Source organism: Mustela lutreola, chromosome 14, assembly GCF_030435805.1.
Source record: "Mustela lutreola isolate mMusLut2 chromosome 14, mMusLut2.pri, whole genome shotgun sequence".
NCBI lineage: Eukaryota > Metazoa > Chordata > Mammalia > Carnivora > Mustelidae > Mustela > Mustela lutreola.
Window position 1 is genome coordinate 49,110,414 of NC_081303.1, and position 18,623 is coordinate 49,129,036.

The 18,623-nt window shown below is 53.3% G+C and overlaps 1 long non-coding RNA gene across 1 annotated transcript in view; it reads right to left on the reverse strand.

The window, feature by feature from the left end:
• Positions 1-18,623, reverse strand: part of LOC131815143 (uncharacterized) — a 48,405-nt gene that overhangs the window by 29,344 nt on the left and 438 nt on the right. The window lies entirely within an intron of this gene.

Genomic DNA, 18,623 nt, shown 5'->3' on the forward strand with positions numbered 1-18,623 from the left:
AGTCAGCTGAGTTTCCAAATCAAAGATTTTTCCACTTCAATTTTTCTCCTTTTCTCTTTTGCCCAAATAACATTCATTCTGTGGAAAGGGGATGGGGCAGTCTTCCATCCAGGGGTTAAAGACTTTATGAGGAGTCCCTGGAGGGGATGGCCAGGGCTCAGGCCAAAGCCCTCCTCGAGTCTCAGGCGGGGGTCGGGGAGAGGAAGCAACAGGAGAGGACTCTCCAGGCCCCGGGAGGACAGGGGGATGAGATCAAACCTAGGAGGCCAAGCCTTTTCTCCTCCCGACCCCAGCCTTAACCCCACTCCTTCCCTCTCTTTCCTGCCTGTTCTCTCCCCTCCTACTCCTTCCTCCTCACTCCTGCACCCATGCATTTTCTCAGCTGCTGCTGTGTGTCAGACTGTGCTGGAAGCTCAGAAAACAGAGACAGTCCAGGCTCGAGGCTCTTAGAATTTGGGCTCGTGGGAGGGGTGGGGCGCACAGGTGACAGGCCGGGCTGAGGAGTGACAATGGGCAAAGACAGTTAACTGGTAAGTCTCCAAGTACCTTCAGAGGCTCAAACGGCATGTCGAGAACATGGGAAACTCTGAGACCGAGGACATTAGCCTTAGAGGACCTCCAGGGCAGCCTGACTCATTAAGGTCTCCTGTCCCATCTGACGGGGGGCGCCTCGGCGGGTGAGAACAGACCGTGTGAGCAGGCAGCCCCTATTCAGAACCCAGCCCACCCCTGTCTGTGTGATCATAACAAGGCACTTCATCGTTTTATTTTTCCTGGTTGTTTGTAAAGTAGACCTTTTCTGGAGCAGTTTTAGGTTCACAGCAAAATTGAGCAGCTCATACAAAGAGCCCCCCATCACTCCCGCCCCCCCCCCCCGCCCCGCCCCATGCACAGCCTCCTTCACTCTCCAGGTCCGTGGACCCGCACCGGCATATCGCAGCTGCCTAAAGTCCACAGTTTACCTTCAGGTTCACTCCTGGGGTCTGTCGGACACTCTCCAGGGTTTTGGCAAATATTTAATGGCCTGCATCTATCACTACAGTATCATTCAGGATAGCTCCACTCACTGCCCTAAAAATCCTCTGGGCGCGCCTGGGTGGTGCGGTCGGTGAAGCATCCAACTCTTGGTTTCCGCTCAAGTAGTGATCTCAGGGTCGTGATCTCAGTGTTGTAGTCTCAGGGTCGTGAGATCAAGCCCTGCATCGGGCTCTGCACTCAGCATGGAGTCTGCTTCTCTCTCTGCCCCTCCCCGCCCTGTTCTCCCTCAAATAAATAAATCTTTAAAAAATAATAATAATAATCCTCTGTGCTCTGCCTTCTGCCTTCACTTCAACTTCTTATTCTCAATTCTTTCTCCTTTGAAATGGGAGAAATCACTGTCTCACAAGGAGATCATGAGGCTAAAACGAGATGGGCTGCGTGAGTGTTTTGCGCTAGGTGTCTGTTATTTATGTAATAATCCAGTGCCCTCCCACAGTGGTCCCTGACTGTCTTGCATGCTGTTGGAGGAAAGAGAGAACCTCCTGGGGGGCTCAGGAGATCTTACTCCAGAGTAAGGAGATCTTAGTCCCCTGCCTCAGTGGGTCTGGGTGGTGGGCCACCTGAGGAACCGCAGTGGGAGGAAGAAATGGGGGCCCACGGGATTCCAAAGGCCCTCTGGACCATTCCCTGCTCCTGAAGTAACCCAACCAACTTTATCAGAGCAGTCCTCTGGCTGCTCTTGGCAGAGGCTCTGAGAGCCTGCGTGAGTCATGTCCACGTGGCTGATGTGGGGAGGGAGGGAAGGAGGGAGCGATGGGGTGGGCTCATGCCCAGGCTGGGCCACGCTGGCTTGGAGACATTGTTCCTGAAAGTCCCTGGCAGGAAGTGGGCTGCTGTGGGCTGTTAACCTGCCATGCAAATAGACAAGTAAACACTCTTTAATGAGAATCCCAGATGCCTGCTTCATTCCAGAGACCCAGACACTCCTTCTGGCCTCCAGGTGGGGACCAGCTCTAGGGAGCCCTGTGCGCAAGCTCGTCAGGGCTGTCCCTCTCTCATTCCTCCAGTATCCAGACAGGGATCTTGCCTGGGAGACCTCGGTCTCCTTCCAAACCCAGACAGGCAAGGTCTACACAGGAAGAGGGAGACCCGGCATGACAGTTGGCACAAACGTTATCGCCCTTCGGTCAGACCGGAAAAATCATTCTTGGGTCGGCCTCGGCTGTCTAGACAAAGCAGATGAGCTACACTTTGGTGCTAGAGACATGGGTGGGCTGTGTGGTAGGCTCGTGTGGTCTCCCCAGGCTCCGCCTCAGTTGGGTCTGTCCCCAGGCAGGCACCACTGGGCTTGGAAGATGCCAGGTGCTTGCTGTATACATAGTCAGAATTTATTGCCCTGTGGTAAGAAGGGATGGGGAGGGAGAGGATGGAATGGAACACATCTGGTGACCTGATTTTTGTTTTCCTGTTCTCTGTTAAGGACCTTGGCTGTGTTAGGGCTGGAGAAAGAAGTCAGGGACAAGGCGCAGGGGCAGGGGGTGCACATTACTTGGCTGGGCTCAGGGAGAGACGGCTGGACCCATCTTGGGAAGGCCTCTGCTCCTTTTGGGGTAGGAGAGGACTCAGTTCCCCTATGCAAAGATCCAATGAGGAAGAAAAGTATGATCTCATGAGATGGTAGCTACCCTTGTGGTGAGCATAGCGTAGCCTACAAACTTGTCAAATCACTGTGTCCTACACCTGAAATTAATGTAACTTAGTGGGTCAAGGGTACTCAGAACTTTTTAACAAGTATGATTCCATGAAATTTAGCAGCATCTCCAACAAGGACACAACATGCAATCACACCCATACATAAATCCAAAACAAGTGCATGAACAGGCACAGCTTTGGTACGGTTGCAACCACAGCCCTGAACTCTACAATGAACGCTTGCACTTCTTACACACACACTGCAAACAAAACACACACAAACTTGTTCATCAAGACCAGAGAGTCACGGTGACCACGAACATCAAGGCAAGCATCACGTGAACCATTACAGTCCCTGGGATTTTGCAAAGCCTAATGACCATCTCAAGCTTTCTGCAAATTTCCATAGGGTGCTCCTGAAGTAACCCAACCAACTTTATCAGAGCAGTCCTCTGGTTGCTCTTGGCAGAGGTCTGGTTTTGGTGAATCATTCAGTCTGGAGTCTTCTGGTCATTCCTCATGACTGTCCCTGCTCGCCACCACCCCCCTATAGATGGAGACCATGGCAGAAAGACTCACAAGGCTTCTGTGAGGGGGTCAGCTTGGGAAGATTTCAAGAAAGGAAGAAATGATTGACATGGTCTTTGAGGACACATAGGAATCCAGGGACTCCCTGTAAGAGCCACCGGCTAGGAGATCACTGAGGTCCAATCCTATGTTCCACAGTGCCCCGTAGCAGCCAGTGGAGCTGTATTTTCCATCCCGCTCCCCGGCTGGGTTCTAATTTCCAGTGCCAGGAACTACTTCATTTCCTTTATGAAACACAAGTCTGTCCAGATGGCATGCTCCTGCTGGCCTGAGGGCGTATTTGCCCTGGTGCTGCCAGTCCTCCACCAAGGCAGCCTTCTTCCACCCAATCACCCCTCCCTCCTCATCCCAGGATGGAGATGTCTCACCTTAACCTTCATCTCAGCTACCCTGCTGTGCCACCTTCTGACCTGGCAAAGCTGGGCACCCTGAACCAGGCCTTGATCCTCATCCACAGGTAGCTCCATCCACTGCTGGGGAGAGAAGAGCAGAGACTCCCAATCCGGTCAGTTAAATACCGTCGGGGAGGAACCAACATGCTGTTGGGGCACGGGATGGATGGGGGGAGCTCATGGAGGGGAGGTATTACTCGAGCCAGGGCCTGAAGAATGAAGGACCAAAATCAGGACAACATTCAAAGATAAGGGCCACAGAGAAAGGTTGGGCTGAGATGAGGGAGGGCCAGGCTGTGCTGGTCGGCAACTCAATTGCCCAACAACTTCATCTAAGGGATCCTTCCTTCCCTCCCTTCCTCACTCACTCCTCCCCGCCTTCATCCCTCCCTCCCTCCCACCAGTATTTATTGAGCACCTTTTTCTGTGTCAAATACCTTGTTAGGTGGAAGAAACAAGTATGACTAAGACATGTCCTATCTTGAAGAGCTCACAGATCAGCGGCAAGACAAACATGTAGAACTTGTTCGAGCTCCAGGTCCTGCAGGAGGGGAAGACCCTTCAAGGAGACATCCTCTGGACCCCAGACCAGAACCTCACTTGACCCCTCATGACATGGGCAGCATGCCGCCAAGCCTCAGAGCCACCTCAACCACTCTTCACCCCAGGCCCCTCTTATAGGCTGGTGTCTGCCTGTTGGTTGAAGAGATACCTTGCATCTTCTCAGCTCTGGGAGACCTAGAATTTTCTGACCTGAAGGCCAGAGACTGGACCAGACGACCTCTTGTGTTCCTTGAGTCTATGGTCTATAGGGGATGTAAGGAAACCTCTGAACACGCCCTTTCCTCACACAGCAGTCTTGCAGAGGATAACGAGGGGGGAGACTCTCAGGAAACCATCTGCTCTCCTAATTTCGCTCCTTAGAAGAGAAGTGTGTGTGTGTGTGTGTGTGTGTGTGTGTGTGAGAGAGAGAGAGAGAGACCCTCCCTCTCCCTGTGCCTCATTGCCTTGGAGGATTCCTGGCCTGGAGATAGACTGAGGGACACATCCAGGGGGCATGGGCAGTTTGTGGAGAGGCCCATGATGGGATCATCATGGAATAGCCCTCAGTGGTGCTACAGGTCTGGTAGATCTGGAAGAATCCAATGCCTAACTGATGCTGCTCAGCAATCTTTACCAGGGATCTCCTAAGTCAGTGCTACCACGGGGGGGGGGGGTCCTGGGGAGAGGAAGACTCACTCCTTGCCCCTCAAAGTGCTCCCACTGAAGTTGCTGAGACAAATACGCAATGAGCATGTTCAGTAGAGTAAGCTGGCTTCCCTGGGAGTAGTACGAAGAGCCAAGTGATGCCATCAAGGAAATACAAATCAGAACCACAATGAGATACACCTTATGCCAGTGAGAATGGCTAAAATTAACAAGACAGGGAATGACAAATGTTAGCGAGGATGTGGAGAAAGGGAAACCCTCTCATGCTGTTGGTGGGAATGCAAGCTGGTGCAGGCACCCTGGAAAACAGCATGGAGGTTCCTCAAAAAGTTGAAAACAGAGCTACCCTATGACCCAGTAATTGCACTACTGGGTATTTACCCCAAAGATACAGATGTAGTGAAAAGAAGGGGCACCTGCACCACAATGTTCATAGCAGCAATGGCCACAATAGCCAAACTGTGGAAGGAGATGAGATGCCCTTCAGCAGATGAATGGATAAAGAAGATGTGGCCCATATACACAATGGAGTATTACGCAGCCATCAGAAAGGATGAACACCCACCATTTACATCAATGTGGATGGAACTGGTGGGACTATGTTAAGTGAGAGAAGTCAATCAGAGAAAGACAATTATCATACAGTTCTACTCATATGTGGCATATAAGTAGCAGTGCAGAGGACAAGAGGAGAAGGGAGGGAAAACGGAATGGAAAGAAATCAGAAAGGGAGACAAATCAAGAGAGACTCTTGACTCTGGTAAACAAACTGAGGGTTGCAGAAAGGGAGGTGGGTGGGGATGGGGGTAATCGGGTGATGGGCATTAAGGAGGGCACGAGATGTGGTAATCGGGTGATGGGCATTAAGGAGGGCACGAGATGTGATAAGCACTGGGTGTTATACACAACTCACGAATCATTGAACATGATATAAAAACTAATGATAAACTACATGTTGGCTAATTGAGTTTAAATTTTAAAAAAGAAAAAATGAGCAAAAAAAGAGGCAAAGGAGCTCAGAGGTACGAAAGAGCCTACCCAGTGTGTGTGGGGGTGGTGGTTAAAAATGCAGGGAACGGCTTTTTTTTATTAAAATTTTTTATTAAAATATAATATATTAGCCCCAGGGGTAAAGGTCTGTGAATCGCCAGGTTTACACACTTCACAGCACTCAGCATAGCACACACCCTCCCCAATGTCCATAATCCCACCCCCCCTCCCTAAAACCCCCCATCCCCCCACCCCAGCAACCCTCAGTTTATTTGTTTTGTGAGATTAAGAGTCTCTTATGGTTTGTCAGGGAACAGCTTTCAAAATGAGCCTTTGCATCACTAAGGACTGCCTTTGGCTAGATGTGACAGAAACCTGACTACTGAGGTTTAACAAAAGGGGTTTATTTTTCTCTTGTAACAAAAAATGTGGAGGGAAGCCAGTGCCGGCTTCAGGGACATCTTCAAGAACCCAAGCCCTTCTTTTCTTTTTTTTTTTTTTTAAAGATTTTTTTTCTTATTTATTTGAGAGAGACAGAGTGAGAAAGAGATAGTGGCAGAGAGCATGAGCCTGGGCGGTGGGAGGGGGGAGGTTGGTGGGGGTCATAGGGAAGGAAAGAAGCAGGCTCCCCGCTGAGCAGGGAGCCTGACACAGGGGCCCATCCCAGGACCCTGGGATCATGACCTGAGCCAAAGGCAGATGCTTAACCCACTAAGCCACCCAGAAACGAAGCCCTTCCGTCTCACAAGCCCATATGTTTCACACGTGGCCTTTATGGGATGCAAGCTGGGTACTCCACACTCCGGCATCACGTCGTAGACTTTCCAGGGAGCAAGACAGAGAAAAGCAAAAGACACAAGCCAGACATGCTCCAGCTCTGCCTTCACCTTTTCAGGCAAAAAGAATTCATGTTACTTACATCTTGTTGGCCTGAACTGTCACATCATCACTCCTAGAAACAAGGGAACCTTGAAAAAATCAATATTTTTAGGAAGGCACATTGATCTCCCTTATCCTAGCAAAATCAACATATTGCTAATGAGGCGGCAGAGTGGGTAGAGATCTGGCAATCAGCTGTGCTCCCCAGAGTCCGGAAGCACGAGCAGAATCAGTGTGGCTGGGGTGTGAAGGGTATTGGGGCAGGGAAGCAGCAGGAGCAAAGGGCTGGGCCGGGAGGGTGTCGGGAATGTTCGGGAATCACAAACAGTCCGGTTCAGCTGGAGCTTAGGGTGGGCAGAGCGGTGAGAGAGGATGGGGGCAGCGTGCATCGCCCAGGTTTGTGGGATCGCTCTCCCACCCAGACACACACTCTGCGGTGCCATGGGCCAGGCAGGGGGACAGGTGGCAGCAGACATCAAGCAGCATCAGGGAAAATCAAGTTCAGTTGCACCAGGAGACAGTGATTGCAGTTCACAGGTAGGCAAAGGATGACCAGTCTCGGGGCAGCCTGGCAGTGACAGCCAGGGGCAAAGGGATGCCCTCAAGCCAAAGCAGACCCTTCAGCGAACCCTAGTGTCCCTCACCGTGCCCTGAATAAACTGTAAAATTAAATACATGCGTCGGCCTCCCGCCCGAGTTCTGTGGATTACTGCCACTCAGCCTCGCCTCCATCTCTCCTCCTGGTCTGGCCCCTCCAGACTGTATGGACGGATCAGCATGGAGGATGCTGACTCCAACCCGAGGAGGTGGTTCAGCCATTTGCTGGATTCTCCCCAGAGGTTCCAGACAGCGTCTCTGCACACAGTGTGGGGGCAGGGACGCCGCCCTCCTTTGCTGAGTTTGGGTCATAGATCCTGGCTTTTTTGACAGGGAGGCACTTCAGTCCTACCTTCCTCTTGTTACCGTTGAAGCTCTTTCCTCCTTCTGGCCTCTGGGGAGGCAGAGAACAGCGGCTAATGTCCTTGAAGATGCCTCAACTGTCACAGGGCTCCCCGGGCGCCCGTCGGCCTCCCCCTTCCCAAGCAGAGCACTTCCCCATCTGCCTGGATCATCTTCCGATCCTTGTGTCCTTTGTGTCCCTTGTTGGGAAGCCTGTTTAGTTTCCCACCTTCTTTTAAAGGCCAAAACCCGGGGGTGGGAGAGGGCGGGAGAGGGCGCTGTTGAAGACATGGGGACTGAGGCTCTGGTAGGACTTTGACCAGACTCATTCATCAGTTCTTTGGTTTCCTGAATAGGACATGGCTAGATTCACAGCGGTGTTGGACTACAGAGCAGATGTCAGGATTCCCCCCCGACGAAAATTGCCAGAATGGAAGAACCAAGCCACCGTCACATCATGTAGCGCCCATTCCCCACCTATTTGAGAAAACCCTCTACAACGTCCCGGCCGGAGGTTGGGCATTTCCAGGGACAGAAAATTCCTTACAACTCAAGCCTCCCCGGTGCTCTTACGCAGTCATGGGCAGGCCTTACTGGTTAGAGGAAGCATCTCTCTCATGTTATAATACCAGGCACCCCAAGGCACAGTGGACCCCTCCTCAACAGCAGGCCCCGTATGGAAAGACCCCCCCGTGAATGGCACTTTGACCAGCAAATTCGGCTCTGTTATCCCATTTCACAGATGAGAGTACTGCCAACAGGACTGCTTGAGTCCCTTGCCCAAGGTCTCAAGTCCGGCACTGGAGACTAAAACCCAAGCCTGTGTTCTTTCCACAACATTGATCTGGGCATTTTGGCATTAGGAGCTGGAGAATTCTTTGTTGAGGGACGTCGCTGAACACTGGAGGCTATAGTGTGGCACCCCCCACCGCTGCCCACCAGATGCTAATGAACGCCCCCCCCCCCCACCAGCTGTGACAAGCGAAATCAGCTCCAGACTTTGTCAAACCTCCTCTGGGTGGGAAGCGATGTCACCGCTGGTTGATCTGCCCACTCATCACCTGCTGTCTCTCCACGGAGCTCAACCTTTTCCCTTCTATCCACTAGCCTGCTTCTCTCCACGGGAGTCACACGGAGCTCCCGATTCGTCTTTACATTGCCCATCAGTCCAAGTAACAATGAGGTGCTTCCCTATCTCCAAGACTTCCCCAGGTCAGACCCCAGGGCTCCTTCTTTTCCTGATACGCTGTGCTTTCTAGGTCTTTTGCCACACTGGCAGCAAGGTACAGCTGAGCACCGCTGTAAGAACACAAGGAAGACAAAAGGTTAGACAAAAGGAAGAACTTCCTTCCTTCTCCTCCTGGACTCCATTATCAGGAGCAGCTGGGATGAGTCATCACTTCCTTTGCAAAGCGATCATACCCGTCATCCGCACAGGCTGCCCACGCTGGAAGCTGTATGGGGGACGGTGTGTAACGACAGCACGGAGACAACATTGGGCGTATGGAGGTGATAATGCTTGGAAAAGACGGGAAGTGTTGTACAATATAAGGGAGGGTGTATATTTCTTCTCTGTCCTCCATCTCAGCCCCTCTCCCAGAGTCCTCTCCAAGACAGACCAGACTGGCAGAGAAAATTAACCACGGTTTGTTTGAGGAATGGGAAACTTGAAAAAGAGGATACTTTCTAGAACTGTTATTGTTTTTTTTTTTAATCTTTTTTTTTTTTAATTTTGTTTTATTTATTTGACAGGCAGAGATCACAAGTAGGCAGAGGAGCGGGCAGAGAGAGAGAGAGAGGAAGAAGCAGGCTCCCTGCTATGCAGAGAGCCCAATGTGGGGCTCGATCCCAGGACCCTGGGATCATGACCTAAGCCAAAGGCAGAGGCTTTAACCCACTGAGCCACCCAGGCGCCCTTAGAACTTTTTTTTTTTTTTAAGATTTTATTTATTTATTGGACAGAGAGACACAGCAAGAGAGGGAACACAAGCAGGGGGAGTGGAGAGGGAGAAGCAGGCTTCCCTCTGAGCAGCAAGCCCAATGCAGAGACTGCCTGGGATCATGACCCGAGCCGAAGGCAGACGCTTAAGGACTGAGCCACCCAGTCACCACCCCCTTCCAGAACATTCTTTCCTAATCTTTAGTGAGGGCTGATTGCTCCAGCAAGGGTTAATATGTGGTTACCAATGTTAGACTCTAATAGGAGTCGCCTCCCCCACTCACTCCTACTTATTTGGAAGACTGCTTGTTAGGGAAATTCAATTCTCCCTAGAACATACCACCTGGAAAAATACCTCACCACACGGAGAACAAGGAGTGCATTAACCGGGAAAGGAGACCGGTGGTGGGCCCTGGACCAAGGTGTCCCCCAGTTCTGGAATCTGGTTAAGTCTTTCAGTTGTACCAAAGGCATGTTGTGTCTGGCCCAGACAGCAGCCACACAGGCCTGGTGTCCGACAGTGTCCCTCTCTCCCTGATCCCCTGGAGTCTGAGAGGACCACGGAATCAATGGGCCATTGCCTCCCTGGCCTTCTAGGGTTGGCTCTCTTTGCACGCCTTTGCTAAGTGACAGGGTCACCTTCAAGTTCAGCTCCCTTGGTGAGCAGAGCCCAGTAGGTGTTGGGAGAGCGGGAAGAGAACTCCTGAGATAGACAGCTCTGCCCTGGGAGCTGTCAGCCTGATGGCAGAACCTCCCGCCCCCAGGAAGTTAGGAAGAGAGATGCCCCCAGAAGAAGGCTCCTTCCTGCGTGCAGCTGAGTGGGAACCTCAAAGCTACGCACCTCTGGTACGATGAGATTGGCTCCAAGGTGGCGACCAGGGCTTTGGAAAAGTTCAGAGGAGAGAGATGAATCGGACGGAGCACAATTCCCCAACCAACATGGAAGAGGTTGTTCTGATCAGTAAAGAAACAGTACATGTGTGTGTTGGGGGGCAAGTGTGCAATTAAACTCAAGGGCACCTGAGCACACCCCCGCACTATGCAAATAAGACAGCAAAGAAGGCTTTATTGGGTTGGACATCTCTTTCCCTCTGGCCCACACCCTTCTCCGATCTAAGGTCAGAGAATGTGGCAGAGAGGTTTGGAAAGAGATGGGACCATAAGGGAGTGAGTGGGCTTTTTGGAGAGAGAGGGGAGCTGTGGCCCAAGCCCTAGGTCCATGATACCGCCCCTCTGCCACTGAAAGGTTTTGTCCCTCTGGCCCGATACCTAGAAACCCAAAGCCAGCACTTGACTTGGGAGAAGGGACCAGGACAGTTGTGCCAGAACATCCTCAAGCCGAGGCAGTGTCGGGCTATCACCCCAGCTCCATCTCAGCCCCAGGCTGCGCCTGCCTCCACCTCCCCAGGCCAGGGACCACTCCCCAGGAGGCAAGAGAATAGCAAAAGCAGCCTCCGTAGATGCCTCTGTGGCCACAAAGATGAATTTAATGTGCACCACGGGGCCTCTCTCCATCAAAATTAAAAGGTAGCTGACAGGCCAGTGCCACGGGCTGCGTCTAACAAAATAAAATTTAACAGGGATAAATGTCAGGCCCTGAACTTGCGTTTCAAAATCCAAGTGCAGGAGCGCAGAATGGTGGAGGCGGGGCTGAGGAGTGGCCTGTGTAGGAAAGCTTTCAGGCCTTAGGGGCTGATGAGCTTGTTGCGACTCAGACTGCCGGGGAAAGCAAGTGTTTGTCCCTTGGATGTAGGGCGGATGTTTCCAGAGTGCTCAGTGCAATTTCTTGCCAGCCTCAGATTACCCGATGGGAGGAGCACTACTCTATTATGACCATTTTGCAGAGGAGGAAGTGGAGGCACAGAGAGATTTCAGTAGTTTACCCAAGAGCCCACGGCCACCAGGTGGTGGAGCCAGGAGCCCTCCCGATGCAGACGGTGTATGCTGGGGGATGGAAGCCTGGAATTTAGGGCAGGGAGGCGGAGTCATTTTCTGCTCTGTGCTGAGAAGAACCCATTTTCCAGACTCTTCTGTTTTGTTCTAAGGTGAACACTCCAAGTCTTTCTTAGAGGCAAAGGCATGTCCAGAAGAGAGTGTTCGGGAACGTTCATCTACCCAGGACTCCTGCCGCAGTGCAGGGAGTCAGCCTCAATACCACCCTCAAAGCCATCCCCCTGCAGCCTCCCTGCAGTCGGACTCAGGCAAGCTTAGCGGTCCCTGATGCTCTGCAGGCTTTCGGCACAGGCCCCGCCTTCTAGCTCCATCCATCCACAGCCCCTTCTCTGCCAAAGGCACCAGCATCTCCCATCTCCGACCATGGCTGTAGAACCCCGCCAACCGCTCCGTCTTTGCTCCTGCATCACCAAGCCTCTCCACACCTCCCGCTGTACCGGGAGTTTGGCCCAGCCCTACCTTGGGTCCTACTAATTCTCCAGCCCTGTCCTTACAGGGCCCTCACACGTGCTGTTCCCTCTGCCCAGAACACTCTTCCCTGCCGTCCAGCTCTGGCAGCCGCTCCTACGGATCCCTCAGGTCCGGGCTTGATGCTGGGCCAGGGAGAGTGGCTCATGCTCGCCCGCCCACACCAGGGCTCGCCCCTTGTCCTTGGGTGCAGCACCCACCCCTGCGCTTCCTGCGCTGCCCACGCTGATTTACTCCTCTGTGCATTTGCTGTCAAGTCCATGAGCGTGGGGCCGTTTTGTCTTGTTCACACAGCGCACAGAAGGCCAACCCCAGAGGCACGTGGTGAGCGGACAGTAAATATTTGTTAAGCAAACCACGGGCCGGGGAGGAAGAGTTTCAGGCCTGGAGAGCTCCGTGCATAGAGGGGACTGTGGTCCGTGCGAGCCTGTGTTTCAGAATCGCGATCCACTTGTTGAGCAAGTGCTGACTACTGGGGCGCCTGCCACTTCTGGTATCTTCTACACGGTGATCACTTTGCCCTTCTTACAGCCCTGTGGGGCGGGGGCTGACCCTAGCACTGTTTCACACACAGGGAAACTGAGACCCGAGAGGCCCACTAACTTGCCAAAGGCTCTATGGTCACCAGGGGGCCAGTCATCTGGGCCCTTGGCCAGACAGATTCTGAACCTGGGCCCATGCTCTCAAACACCTCAATAGGAGGCCAGTGTGTGGAAGTTTCTGGAAGTCCTGCATCTATCAACAGAAGGCACGCTCTCCAAGGAGGTGGTCCCAGAGGCAAGGGGCAGATGCCAGAGGCCTCCTGAGCCAGCATGCTGGGAGGGCATCAAGCCTGGACGCAGCCGACCTCTGCGACCTCTGACGCCAGTCTCTCTCCTAACTCCCTACCCAGGGCTGCAAGGGGGACATTGTGGATTCGTAGAGATGAAGGTGCTTTGGCAAAGGTAGAATGTGCTCCCAGAATCCAGGGTCGGGCCGTTGCCCACAGTGGCCAGGACTGAAATAGCAACACGGCCTTCCAGTCAGACTGCAAGTCGAGGGGCACAGCCAGGTAGGGACCTGCCTCCTGCCAAAGCAGCCCATGACTTCGCTTCAGGCCCTTCTGCCTGCCCTCTGTTCCTGACCTCCCCACCCCCAGGATGGGGAGGAGGGAGGCAGTCAGCCCAAGAAAAGACAGGAGACTCTAAAACAACAACCAGAAACTGCCCCCTGAGTGAGGAGGTTGGGTCCGTGCTCGGAGCTTTTGGCTTAAACCAAAACCCTTTGGCCCTTCCTGTGGTGGCTTGGCATCTGGCTGGTTTGCCTCAGCCTGCCCTGGAATCTTCTGGCAAAGGGGCCAGGGCAGCTCAGGGAGAAGGGTCTGGGGCAGGGAGAGGTAGTAGCTCCCATCTCGTGGAACGCTCGGGGGGCCCTGGGTAAGTCTTGTGGCATTTTGTCACAGAAGCGGAGGGAGAGGGGAGGTCTCATTCCCCTTCTCCCGGAGCAGGCGGCTGGGTGAGAGAGCTCCCGGGGACCCTGTCTGCAGACTCCTGAGAGTTGTTCAGCATCCCTCTGCCCTCACTGCCTGTCACAGGAGCTGTGTGTGGGGACAGCAGCAGGCGCTGAGCGGGGCCGAGACACCTGGGTCCGGTGGGATGCTGTGGGAGGGGGCTGTGCACTGGAAAGGTTGTGTGGGGCCGTCGAGAGACACAGGGTGGGGCAAGGGAGGCCAGCGAGGGCGACGGGTTAGCTCCTGAAGGCCTGGGAAAGGGGCAAGGGAGGGTAAATTAGGACATCGGAGAGAGAATCAACACGCAGAATACGAAGAGGAAGGAGGAAGGGAAAAAGAGGGCTTTGCTTCCTTTTGGAGGCAACATAAGGAGGAGGGCTTCATCCCTAAACTGCAGGAGGACGTGTGGGGTTGGATCCCCAGCAAGCTGGGCCCTACCTGCCTGCCCCTGCTGGCACGTGTTTATGTGGCAAGGAGCTAGAGGGGGACGGACTGTACGGGAGAGTAGGCCACAGACTAGCAGAAGCCCTTCTAAGTGGTTATGGTTTTCTGGGAGCCAGGGAAAGACAGAGAAGCAAGAACAATTCCCAAGAAAAGGGAGAAGAATACAGAGCTGACACTTACTGGGGACCCTGGGTCTGCCAGCATGAACTCACCGAGAACTCACACGCCGGCCTCAGTCGGTACAGATCTCGCTTTCAGAAGAGCACGATTGGAGAACTGCTCAAGGCCAAAGAGCGATGAAGGAGCAGAATCACACCAATGCCCACGATTTTTCCACCAGGCCACTTCTTGGGAAAGGCAACAGAAGGAGGCTTAGTAGCGGTTGAGGTAGACAGCCTGCTGTAGTAAGGAGACCACCGGTCCTCAAGCACCAAGGTCAGGCATGCGGATTGACGTGCAAAAGACGTAAGATGTCTTGTGACCTTGGACAAATAATTTCCATATTTGAATCTCAGTTTCCACTCTTACAAGGTGAAGGCTTCGGCTAAGTGGTCTCTGAGGCCTTTTCCGAAGCTGAACGTATTCCATTGGGGACTTGCTTCCCATCGAATGCCATAGCCTTTCTTTTATTATTTATTTATTTTAGATCTATTCGTTTATTTGTAGAGACACAGAGAGTGGGGAGAGGGGAAGAGGGAGAAGGAGAGAGACAATCTCAAGCAGACTCTGAGCTAAGCACAGAGCCTCATGTACGGCTTGATCCTGTGACCCTGAGATCATGATCTGAGTGGAAACCAAGAGTCAGACACTTCACTGACTGAGCTTTTTTTTTTTTTTTTTTTTTTTTTAAGATTTTTAAAATTCATTTTATTTGACAGACAGAGATCACAGGTAGGCAGAGAGGCAGGCAGAGAGAGAGGAGGGAAGCAGGCTCCCTGCTGAGCAGAGAGCCCAATGTATGGGCTCGATCCCAGGACCCTGAGATCATGACCTGAGCTGAAGGCAGAGGCTTTAACCCACTGAGCCACCCAGGCACCCCTGACTGAGCTTTCTTATTCCTCCTTCCAGTATTATGCTCTGTTCTGAGCACATGCTCTAGGTACCGGGCCCCTGCCTGCAGCCCATTCAAGACTGAGAGCTGAGCTTGGAAATTATGACAACACCTTCTTTAAGAGGGTATAATCGGTTAATGAGCCAAATAAGTAATCAGTTATTTCTGAAGCCTACTGTGTGACTGGCATGGCACTTAAAGGGGGAGTGAGCCTGGACCTCCAGCAGGAGCTTGCAAGCTAATGGGAAATCCATCTCCACAAAGACAGTTTGCCAAGTGCAATCAGAAATCGTTACCGCTTTATGGAAAACCTCTGGAAGCCAAGGCCACTTGAGACCAGGCTCTGGCACTTGGAGACGAGAAGGAAAGATCCACGTGAGTCAAGGTCGGGAGTATCTGGGACGCACAGTCTCTGAGAGGGCGGCTGCACATGGGGTCCCTGGGTGCCAGCTGCCTGGGACATTGAGGTCTGTGTTGCTGGAGTCCTGGTCGGCTATCTCTGACCTTGGTGGGCAGTCTCTGGGGGAATATGGCAACTCGCTCATGGCCGTGAGACCCTGACAAGTGTGAGCTTGGGGCTAGCGTGGGGCGAGCACGGAGCTGTGTAGCCACACGAGGAGGACCGGCTGACCTGACTGGGAAGGGAGTTCCCTAGGAGCAAGGGACCACTGACACAGGGGCAGAGGGTGACAGCCTTCTGGCCAGGGGACATGAGAATGATGGCAGGCCTGGAGGAGAGAGAGCAGGAAGCATGTTTCATGGGCTACAAATAAACACTTGAGTCAGCTCGAAGGGAGATACAGAGACACTAGTCAGAGACAGAGATCAGAGACAGTACCAAAGGGGCTGGAAAAGCTAGCAAAGGGGCTTGGGAGGGACACCGCACTGTATCCTGAGAGAACAGAGGAGTCCAGAAAGTCCCTTCTGTGGACCGTCCCCTTCCCTGCCTTTCTGTACAAGGCTGCCTAAGATCAATTTCCTTCTGCTTGGCCTGGTCCAATCCTGCCCACCCTCCTAGGCACTATTCAGATTCCCTTTCCTCCAGGAAGCCTTCTTGGACCACCCCATTTCATTCACTCATTCGTTGGTTCATTCATTCCATGCTGAGATGTGTGTTAAGCTCCTCCAGTGGGGAAGGCACTGTGTGGGGCACTGGCCAAGAACAAGCAGCTATGGTCTCCAGCCTCGCGCCGCATATGCAATGCAGTGTTCTGGAAGCCTCGGTGACATCTCCTTGAGGTGCCCAGCCAGTGAGATTTTCAAGGACCCTTCCAGAAGCACAGTTTCCCCCCTCCTAGCCAGAGAGCTCCTTGGGGCAGAGACCAGGCCTCTTCGTGCCTTTATTCCGGGGCTGGTGGGCATAGGGTTGGGCCCTCAGGGTGTTCAGTCTGTATTTTAGAGACGTCTGGCTTTCCAGCCACGCTAAATAAGGCAGAAAAGTCCAGCTGACACCCACCTCTTCCCCTAGTCTCCCCAGTTCCAGTGCAGCAGCTCCACAAGGAAGAAAGACAGAAGTGCCATTGAACCTTTGGCCCCAGGATGCAGAAAACAAGCAGAGAAAGGAGGGCCCGGGGGGGGGAGTTTCGCGCCTGGGCAGGATGCCAGCTCCGGAAGCTTCAGGCCAAGTGGGGATTCGTGGTCCTCTACGTTTTGGAATGTGACAAGGGCTTGCCAGGGCGCCTTGGAGCGGCTCCTCCCCGAGCCACTCACTCCTCACCCTGGACAGAGCCACGCTGGCAGCTTGTCCTGGGCCCTCCTCACGGTGCACTGGTGCCCCGCGGTGGACAGAAAGCAGGCCCTGATCTCACTCCCTCCTGAGGCTTCATGTCCCAACGAGAGAGGGCTCGGGCTCATGCTGTTCCTCCCTTGCAAGGGGTCTGCCTAGGGTACGGCCCCTGCACACTCTCACCCCTTACCTGGTCTCAGGGTTTTGCCTGATCCCAGCCCAGGAGTCGACCTTCAAATCAGGCACCGACGCGCTCCCTGCGGTGGGCATATTTTAGTGCAATCTCAGAGACAGAGCCGGGCTATTGGTCTGAATGACCGCATGGGGCCTGGGGCACCTTATGCCATCCTCCCACCTTAGGCCTGGGGGTGAGGAGACTGGAACCAAGGCTCTGCCAGCCTGCAGCTGACTGTCCCTCTAGGCAAAAGTTGGAGAGCAGAGTCAGAGGGGATGGCAGAAAAGCCCCTGAGCCTGGGGGTACAGGGGTGCAGGGGAAGGCTGGTAGAGGATGGAGTTGACCTGGGGCTGAGACAGAGCCCTGGAATGTTCTGGAATATAGGAGCATCTGGTTGCTGGTTTTTTTTTTTTTTAATTTTTAATTTTATTCCTTCCCTCCATAATAAGCTGTGTTCAGTTGCTAGAAGAAGATGGGTGTTAACCCTCCAGAAGGCACTGTGTAAACAGTCCTATCCTTAGGGCTCATCTCTGGGTGCTGTGTGGCCCCTCATATTCCAGGCCATGAGCCTCTGGGAGGGTCATTGCCATAGTTCTATCAAGCGGACTAAGCAGAGCTAGCAAGAGAAACTCTACAAAAAAAGGGGCCAGGGAGCAATAACCGAGCCTGGACAATGTCAAGAGGAAACAGAGTGAGAGCTATGGAGGAAAGAGCGTGAGGGCAGCTTGAAGAGGTCAAAGCGTAAGGAATGGTCAGATCAGCTGCGAGACGGGGGCAGGGACTGAGCTCACCCAGAAGAGGAAAGGGAGATCTCAGCACTCCTGAGACCCATGTACAAAAGGTAAGGCCAGGGGCTTGCACACCCTTATTTCCATGGCCCCACGTTGCTGCGAAACCCCGCCTTCTCTTACAGGAGCCTGAAACCTACATAAGTCATCCATGTCCCTTACTTGTGGTCCCAGGGTAAAGGGGTCGAGACTTGCATTTGAATCCAGGTCTATCAGATCCCAAATGGGTTCCTAACATCTGAGTTGTTCAGCTGAGGGAGGAGGCACCGTGGGACCAGAGAGAACCAAGGCCTTAAACTCCAGGATTCAAGAACTTTAGCAACTAAAATCCGGATCACGGAACCATGCGATCTCTGCTCTTCCCTCCCTTCCCTCTCCGTCCTGTTTGCCCCCTTTCCTCCCTCCCTCCTTCTCTCCCTATAACGTGGTTTACTGGGCAGTTACAACCTGGCAGGCATCAGGCTAGTGCTAAGAAACAAACAGGAATAAGAAGCTACCCTTACCCCCTGGAAAACTCACAAGCCCTTGGGAAATTCCAGAAAACGGAGCAAGCTCTTTACATCCCCCCGCCTCCCCAAGAGGGTTTTTTCCCTCCCTGTCTTTACTTCTGAGTTCCTCACGGGGGCCCAGCAAACCTCCCACATCTCCCTCCTGCCCTTTTGCTCCGCCAAGTCCCTCCTCCCAGAGCTGCTCCAGGGGCTACTGCCAGAGCGGCCAGTGACGCCACGAACAGGCCTGTAAAAACCCTGGGCCTTTGAGCTCCGCGCACACATCTGGACACAGCTGGGCCTGGGGCAGCCCACATTCTCCAGGTCATAAGTCACGCTGGAACAAACGAACATTTCCCTGGCTTCCAGCCTCCTCCCCTCGCGGCCGCCGACCCAACGGTCTCCTCCTCACCACACCCCATTCCCTTCTGC